The sequence below is a fragment of the Scylla paramamosain genome, chromosome 45 (assembly GCF_035594125.1).
Source record: "Scylla paramamosain isolate STU-SP2022 chromosome 45, ASM3559412v1, whole genome shotgun sequence".
In the NCBI taxonomy this organism is placed as follows: Eukaryota; Metazoa; Arthropoda; class Malacostraca; order Decapoda; family Portunidae; genus Scylla; species Scylla paramamosain.
Window position 1 is genome coordinate 3,062,457 of NC_087195.1, and position 9,705 is coordinate 3,072,161.

General features: G+C 37.6%; 2 long non-coding RNA genes across 2 annotated transcripts; one reads left to right on the plus strand and one right to left on the minus strand.

Moving 5' to 3' along the window:
• Positions 1–3,924: 3,924 nt before the first annotated feature.
• LOC135094361 (uncharacterized) lies at positions 3,925–9,705 on the plus strand. The gene is made up of 2 exons (XR_010263770.1): positions 3,925–4,629; positions 8,027–9,705. It is a non-coding gene; the product is annotated as an uncharacterized LOC135094361 (long non-coding RNA).
• Positions 5,932–7,459, minus strand: LOC135094360 (uncharacterized). The gene is made up of 2 exons (XR_010263769.1): positions 6,667–7,459; positions 5,932–6,427 (listed from the first exon to the last, which is right to left on the minus strand). It is a non-coding gene; the product is annotated as an uncharacterized LOC135094360 (long non-coding RNA).

The following is a 9,705-nucleotide window of genomic DNA, read 5'->3' on the forward strand; positions in this document are numbered from 1 at the left end:
TGTGTGTGTGTGTGTGTGTGTGTGTGTGTGTGTGTGTGTGTGTGTGTTGGTCTGGGTCTTCTGTTTTATTCCTTCTCTTCTTTTCTTTTCCCTTATCCTCCAGAATTTATATATTGTTCTTTTTACATTTTCAATATAAATATTTTTTTCATTATTTAACGGATAATCGCCAATAATGTCTTACTCTTTCTCTCTCTGTGTTGTTATCGTAGCCTTGCACTCCTCTTTCTGTCGTCCTTGTATCATGAGAGAGAGAGAGAGAGAGAGAGAGAGAGAGAGAGATTCATTTTACCCTCATTTCTTTATTCTGTCTTCAGCATTCAATTCAGCATTTCCTATAAAAAGTCGTAATAATAGTGAAAAAAAAAAGCTGAAACAAAACTGTGGACTTAAAAAAAAAAAAGAAAAAAAGGGAGGTTCAATTCAGCACTCTCTATAAAACTCATAATAATAGACCAAAAAAAAAAAAAGTGAAGCAAAACCGTGAATGAAGAAGAAAACGACGTGTTCTCCCTGCAACAATACTTCACTAAACACAAATATCGTAAGATCAAACACTGCATGAGGACGAGGCATGTTAGTGATGATAGTGGTGATTATAACGACGATGATGAAGAGGAGGAGGAGGAGGAGGAGGAGGAGGAGGAGGAGGAGGAGGAGGAGGAGGAGGAAAATAGAGACAAAAATTACAGGTTATTCATGGATTTGAAATAGCAACAGAACTTTATGGACTAATTAGATTATTTAATTCACTGCGTTAAACCACACTACATCAATTATTAGACAAAAACTACGCAACTACAGCATGAAAGAAAGAGAAATTGTACTTGTTTTACTACTACTACTACTGCTGCTGCTGCTACTACGACTGCGACTACTACTACTACTACTACTACTACTACTACTACTACTACTACTACTACTACTACTACTACTACAAGAACAACAGCAACAACAACAACAACAGCAACAACAACAACAACAGCAGCAACAACAACAACTATTATTACTACTACTACTACTACTACTACTAATAATAATAATAATAATAATAATAATAATAATAATAATAATAATAATAATAATAATAATAATAATACCTTCATTACAATAACAAAGAGGAGAAGAACAACAATAGCTACAACTACTACCACTACAACCACCACCATCACCACCACCACCACCACCATAACCATTACAACAAACACCAACAAAACCAACAAGAACAAACAAAGAGCAACAGGACGGCTGCATTGAGTACACACAGACACACAGACACACGAGCAGTCTCAGCTTCTTATCAGCAGGAGATACCAGGTGAAGAGGATTTGTCCCCATGTGGTCGACAGCACGTTAACTTCCCCCTCAGCAACAATTATCTGAGTGGTGAGATGTGCAGACTGAATAACATAATGGATTGTACCTTTTTTGATGTCTTCTGAGGTTGAATAAAGTGGAGCTTGTGTGTGTGTGTGGTTTTTTGCGTCTTTTTTTAGTGGAGAGGTTTTTTTTTTTTTTTTTTTAGTGTTTATATTTTTTCAGTTGTTATATAATCTGTTGGTGTAGGGGTTTTGTATAATTTGGGTGTGTAAGCGTCTTGCTAATTGTAATGTAATGTTTTGGCGCAGATTTTTAAGTATTTTCAAGCATAATAAAGTGTTGTGGTGTATATTTCTGGTATAAATTGAGTGTTTTGCCTCTTTTGTTGGAGATTTTTTGTGTAATTTGAGTGTTTATACTTTTCTACTCTTATATAATGAATGTTTTTTTTTTTTTTATATATATATAATTTGAATATTTAAGCGCCTCTTTAACTGCAATATAATGTGTTGGCGCAGTTCTTTAGTATAATTCGACTGTTTATGCGTCTTTTCAACTGTTATATAATGAATGTTTTTTTTTATTGTATAATTTGAATGTTTAAGCGTCTTTTTAACTGTAATATAATGTGTTAGCGCAGTTCTTTAATATAATTCGACTGTTTATGCGTCTTTTCAACTGTTACAATGTGTTGATGCAGGTTTTGAAGCATTACTTGAGTAACTTGAATGAGTAAATACAGTTGAATAAGTAAAGAAGATAATATAAGATGGAAATATAAAACAAATACGTGATTGAAAATAGTCAGTAGATGAAATAAGGAATGAATAATTGAATAGATAAAATAATATGAAAATTAAAAAAAAGAAACAACGAACTATTTACAACGAATTATTTAATGAATACAGTCAATAAATACAACTATCAATAAACAAACATTTAAAACACGATACGAATATATATCAAGTAAAGTAACGAACAAAGCCAATAAATACAATCTGGAATAATAAAACAACTAAATAAACAAAGAAAATACAAAATACAAAAATAAACTAAATAAATAGAGAACAAACACAAACAGGCAGGAACAAATACATGAATTAATAAACAAAATAAAATAACAACCGAGGGAATGGATGAAGTGAATAAATAAAACCACAAGTAAATAAACAACAAAATTCGAGGCAAATATAGAATAACCAGAGAAACAGCGGCAGTAATAGCGAGGATGTTGTTCACACCACAGGGAAGAGCAGAGCACGGAGGCAAAGGTCGCGGGAGAAATTATGTTGTGTGTATTTTCAGATTCGTCCATTTTGAATAATTTTGTAATCCGTTCTGGTTGCCCCTCCCCCATTCTCTCTCTCTCTCTCTCTCTCTCTCTCTCTCTCTCTCTCTCTCTCTCTCTCTCTCTGGCAGTCCCTTTCCTCATCTTATTTTCATTACAACAACAACAACAACAACAACAACAACACCAACTACTACTACTACTACTACTACTGTTCTTGTACTGCTGTTGTTTGAGTTATTTAGATTTAAAAACTAAATTATACCCACCCATGAACATAATTACACACAATTATTAGCGATATAATAATGGAGAATTCTTAACGGTGTGTGTACGTGCGTGTGTGAGAGAAAGAGGTGGCGGTGCTGGTGGTGGTAGTGGTGGGGTGGTGGCGGCGGCGGTTCAGTGACACGTAAGGTTAATCAGTCACAAGGAAACGTAACGATTTCACCTAACCATAAAAGCAACAGCGCAGTCACAACCCTAAAACACAAATACAATTGGCAAATATTAACACATTTATTCACCTGCGTAGATTTCAGATTGCTCAGGTTTCAGGTATCAACATTGCCCATCACGTCCCGTCACCTTAGACACTCCCTATTTCGTAACACCTGAGAAGTAAACTAGCCAGGAAGAGGAAGACCACCTGATGAACAAAACAAAAGGTGACATAAGAATTTGATAACCTGGTACAGACTGCAGAACAAAATCACGTAAGATGATCAGGTAATGTACACACCTGAGACTGAGACTACCTGTTGTGTGGAGCTAAAAATAACATGACCTGAGAAGATTACTTGATGTGAAGACAAAAGAAAAAAAGACGTGAAAAGAAAATGACTTACTTATATAGCTAAGAATAAGATGACTAAGAAGACGAAGATTATATAATGCTGGGAAAGGAAAAGAAGATCATCTGATGCGGAGAAAGAAAAAAGATTACCTCACATAGAGACTTAATGGAAAAGATAATTTAATGAAGAGACTTAACAACGAGAAGAGAAGAATGTTGCCTAAGATGATCACTTGCCTAAACCTACAAAGATGACAAAGTATAGAGCTAAGATCATTTGTCGTATAGACGGATCAAAGCTTCTTTCCTAACTTCATTTCGTGTAAGGTATTCAGGTCAGGGAACACACACACACACACACACACACACACACACACACACAGAGAGAGAGAGAGAGAGAGAGAGAGAGAGAGAGAAGAGGTAGAGGGAGTCAGCCAACTTCAGTACATAACTTAATCTTAAATGAAACAAGTCCAGGTAATAGAGGATAATTGAACCAAAACACACATTTCATCCGGTTGAGAGAGAAAAAAAAAAAAAAAACAAACGTTAATTTGGTTACGAAGAATTAGAGTTGGCAAGAAAGCCGAAAATCACCCAAAAAACTATCTTCTTATCCCCTGATCTTTTCGTTCTCTTGGCCGGAACCGACCTTACATAAAACATCATTGAAGGAAAGAAAGAAAGAAAAAGAAATGAAGAAAGCTCTGTGAACATACGTACCAAGCCTACAATCACCCAACAAAACACCAAGCTATTCATTGTACCATTCTACCTACTGAACCATCTAAGAAAATACCAGAGTTCCCCTTGCAACACGCCACCCGTGACGTATAGACCAGCTGGAGAAAAGAAAAGGAGTACTCGTAAGATTTAGCAGGAGTCCAAACTCTCCCCCGAGGCCAAACAGAACCAAGAGACAAGACCCAGAACTGAACCACCTAAGAGAATATCAAAGTCCCCCATTGTAATATGCCACCTGGCCTTATCAGTAAGCCAGCTGCTGCGCACGACACTAGCTGCACACGGCACGCTACCCATCCTTGCACACGACATCAAGAGGCGCCTTATAAGATTCAGTTTGGTCAGGCGAGACAACAGGTGACCGAGAGGCAAGGAGGCAGCCTTACCTGAAAGCCTCCCTCCTCCTCCTCCTCCTCCTCCTCTCCTCCTCCTCCTCCTTCAGCCAATGACAGCCAGCATGACATCACTGGCCAAAGTGCAGGTAAGATAAACTACTTGTTTGTGAAGTGTGTTCGATTATTTCATATGTGCTGACGCTGTTGTTGTTGTTGCTGTTGTTGCTGTTACTATGTACTACTGTTACTCGCTGTTATACTACTACTACTACTACTACTACTACTACTACTACTACTACTACTACTACTGAATCTTTTCCTTTGCTATTGTCTATGGATCTTTTGCAGTTATCTTTTGTAGTTATTCTTGTGATAGTAACAACAGCAGCACCAACAACAACAGTAATAGTAGTGATGATGATGGTAATTGCATATGACTATAATTCAAGCCACAAAATATGCCTAATAGTGTTAGTTCACTAGTGTCATAATAGTATATTTGAATTTTGTGCGTGTGATGTGAAGCAGCGAAGTGGAATTAAAGTGACAGTGAACAAGAATGAACATCCAAAGAAAAAACGCAGAATGAATAATTATGAAAAAGAAATGAAAAATAACAAATGCAAATGAAGGCATAAAAAAAAAATCAAGCAATAACTGAACGAAAGAAAGTTTCAGAATACGTATATTGTTTTCTTTTATTTTACTAGTTTATTGTGTTTTTTTTTATCTTTTTTTTATTTCAACTCAGTGATTTAATTTCTCCAGTGACGTTTTAGTTGTTTTTCCTGTTTTCAACATTATTTATATTCATTATTTTTAGGCGACGGGGAGGAATAATTAATGAGCCAGTCAGTCAGTTAGTCAGTCAGTCAGTCAGTCAGTCAGTCAGTCAGTCAGTTAGTCAGTCAGTCAACCAGTCAATGTTCAAAGCGAGTTTCTTATTAATTAACGTCTAAGTTAATTTGATTATATCCTCTGTCAATATTGCTCTTGTTAACACTATGTAGTACACACACACACACACACACACACACACACACACACACACACACACACACACACACACACACACACACACACACACACACACACACACACACACACACACACACACACACACACACACATTCTAGAATTCTCTCTCTCTCTCTCTCTCTCTCTCTCTCTCTCTCTCTCTCTCTCTCTCTCTCTCTCTCTCTCTCTCTCTCTCTCAAGTTTATATTTTATCCTATTATTTCTAAACGTTCTTTCATGTGCCAATTTCAAAGGTAGGGATCTTTCAGTTGTAGTTTATTTTGACCTCTTTTCTTATTTTATCTCATTTATTTACTTTATTTTCATTTTATTCTGCTTTCAAGTATCAGTTGTTAGCTTTACATTCACCCTCCCATGTCATGCCCATATATGTACCATGAGGATCTTACATTTACCATAATACAACAAAATACACCATTGCAGTATTTATTTACAAGTTATAACAAGCAACAGCGTAACATTTCAGACCCGGAAATCGAGAACAAAGACATCGATTTCACTACAAAAAAAAAAAAAGTGAATGTATAAAGGAAAAGTATATTCGAGTTATTTTGTAAGACTCCATAAGTACATGGATCAAATTCTGCAAGCTGGCTGTTCAAATCCGACAGCCAGCGAAAGGAAGGGATTGGATTGCGCGATATGGGATTCTAGGGACATGGTTGGTGACTTGACTTTGGCACCGAGGCAGAGCAGGATAGGGAGTGGGAAGTGCAGTGGGGAGTGTCTGGAGCGGAGAAAGATGCTCTAACACACTCGTTGCACTAATTGTCATCTTCATTCTAGTTGGGTTTCACTGCTGGCTTCATCTTCCTCCTCCGTGTTCATGGTGCGGTGTGGTGGTCCGTCCGTCACTAGCATGTTGTCTTAGGATGGACTGAGTTAAGCATCTGTTACGTCTTGAATCTGTAGAGGAAAATAAGAGAGACATTAGAGTGAATATCAAGTAGGAAATGCTTAAGAAATAGACTATATAGATTAAAAAAAAAAAAAAATTTCGTTGATTAGGGCAGAAATTTTTATGGGTAGAACACACACACACACACACACACACTAAAGAACCACCATCACACCATCTCATCTTACATAACACCAACTCAAGCAAAACAATTTACGTAACACCAACTCACAAACACATAACTTACCTGCATATATATATTGAATTCACATCCCCACGTCCACACAAGGTACAGGGGAAGGCAGGGCAGGAGTAGGTATGGCCAGGGAGGGGCAGGGGCAGGAGACCAGTTCCCCACACCCCTCACCAAAACACACGACAAATTTCAACCTTGCCACAACATTTATCACGAGTGAAGCCCACCGTCCGCCACCCGCAGCCGCCCAATAGCGTGTTAGATACCCCACCGCGAGCCAATCAGTAGCGCGAGGGTTGTTATCTCTTGTCTCCTATTGGTCGAGGGGCGTGGCTGTGCTGACTGGGAATTGCGTGTGGCGGTGGTGTTGGTTACTGCAGTGAATAATTGTTGCTGTTAATTGTAGTTTGGGTTTTATTTGTGTTTTTTTGAAAGTTTAAGGTGATTTCGACTTTATTTTAGTTTAGGGTTGTTTGTTTTGGATTTTTGTTTATTTATTTATTTTTTTAGTGTTTAAGTTTAGATGAGGCTTGGTTTTTCTTTTTTTTTTCTCTTTTTTTTTAAGTGTGCCATCTTATAGTTATGAAAAAAAAAAGGTTCTGGATGTTGTAATAATGTAAATGAATAAATGAATAGATAAAACAGTCGTACCCTCTTTCATATCTGCACCAATATCAAAGTTCCAACAAATTAAACTCTAAAAGATAACATTTCGTAATCATCATTACAATTGTTTGCCACACATATATAGAATAGGCATGATTTGTGGCTTTTGAATTACAGTCGTATGAAAACTAATTAAATAATAAATAATTTTTGTATTCTTTTTGACAGATCTTTTTAAATAGTCACTTTTTTTCTTTTTTTTCCTCTCTCTCTCTCTCTCTCTCTCTCTCTCTCTCTCTCTCTCTCTCTCTCTCTCTCTCTCTCTCTCTCTCTCTCTCTCTCGTGGGTCTTATTCATCATCCACGTATTGAGGAAAAGAGTTAATTCACACTAAGTAAATAATAAATCATCTTTGTGTGTTTTTTTTTTTTTTCTGTTAAGTCTTTTTAAATATTGTCACTACATTTTTTTTTTTTTTTTTGAATTGGTCATATTCAGCCGCCATATATTCAAGAATGTTAATTCAGTACTTCAGTTTCCTGGGTGGCGTGGTGACCGTTGTGTTATCTGAAGTGTTGCTTGTCTCTCGAGTGTTATCTTGGAGTCAAGTGTCTGGGAAGGAAGCTGAAGTGTCTCTCTCTCTCTCTCTCTCTGGTTCAAGGTCGGTCTCCCAGTTCATTATATCATTTTTCTCATATTTCTTAGTCTTCCCTTCCACCTTATCACATTTTCTTTCTTTCCTCCTCCCCCCCTTCCTCCTTTCTTTCTTTCTCTCTCTCATGAACGTATCTTTTATCTTTCACAGGCACTTCCTTCACCATCCCTGCACTGTGCCACCATCCTACAGTGAAATATGGTGACACCCTACTTGCACTATACCTACAATACAGTGAGAGTGCCAGCCCAGCCTCCCCAACAGTGCCACGGTGCCAGACCAGCATATGGCACCTTAGCTGACAGTGACTGACTCCCACTGTACCGTACTTCACCATACGCAGTCACTATGGGCTGTACCACTGCACCATACTGATGTACCACCCGGTACATGGCAAGGCAAGGCACTGTAACTGTGGAGGATGCAGGGAAGGCACCATACTCACCATAGTCGCTGTATTTAATGGTGATGCCAAGGTATTACTGGGAGGATACCATAACAAGGCACAGGAGATGTCACCATACCTCCATAGTCATCATTACTGGGACACCATAGTACTGTAGAAGTCACCATACCCAAGGCACCATACATACATACATACATACGAGGTCACCATACCAAGTCCCAAGTAGAAAGGACCTCCATCACCATGAATTCACCACAACAACGCCTGCATCACTACCAGGACACCATGCCCCGGTCCCATCACCATCAGAACACCATACCAGGGGTCCCTTCACCATCAAGACACTGTACCAGGAAGCAGTCACCACGAAGTCACCATTAGGAAGCTGTATCATCACCAGCTCACCATCCCAGGACCCCCAGTCACCATCAATGCACCATACCAAGATTACCACCATCATATCACCAGTTACTAAGAAGCCATCACTATCAAGGAGGCCTGTCACCATGAAGTCACTGTAAGACCTCACCATCACCCGGTCACTATAGAAGGGCTCCATCACTATAAGACTCCATAAATGGCCCTATCACCATTCTATCACTATACTCACCATACTAGTAAGTCACTATGCTGAAACACCATCACTGCCATGCACTATACAAAGCAGTACATCGCCATGGCACCATCATCACCATCACTGTGTTGGCACCATTCTCTTGACACCATATTCGGCCATCACCAGCACCATACAAGACACCATAACAGTCTTTACACTCAATTAATATTCATTGTAATTTTTTTTTATCATTATTATTTAGTTCATATAGATATTTACTTTTTTTTTATGAATGTGATGGATGGTGTGTGTATGAATGTCTTCCTCAGAACATGTATACATATAGTGCTTGTATATGTGTATTATGCACTGAGGGATTGGAGTATGCATGTGATATATATATACTTTTAACACACACACACACACACACACACACACACACACACACTTTCACATAGACTATAATTACATACATATTCAGTATTTACAAGTCATATTCTCATTTTCATAATATTACTTGAGGTTTAAACAACAACAACAACATCAATAACAACAACAACAACAACAACAACAACAACATCAACTTCTACTACTACTACTACTACTACTACTACTACTACTACTACTACTACTACTACTACTACTACTACTACTACATTACTATCTATAAATTCCTTCCCTCTTCAGCCTTGTATCCAGGAATCATATTTTTAAGTTTCTACAGGTGGATTAACTTCATCTCTAAAGCTCCATATGTGTGGATCAATTTAAGTTAATTATATTAAAGGTTTATATTAAAACCACACAAAAAAAATTACTGTATAAGTAATTTTACTAAGTGTATCATTATAAACATTCATTTTTACA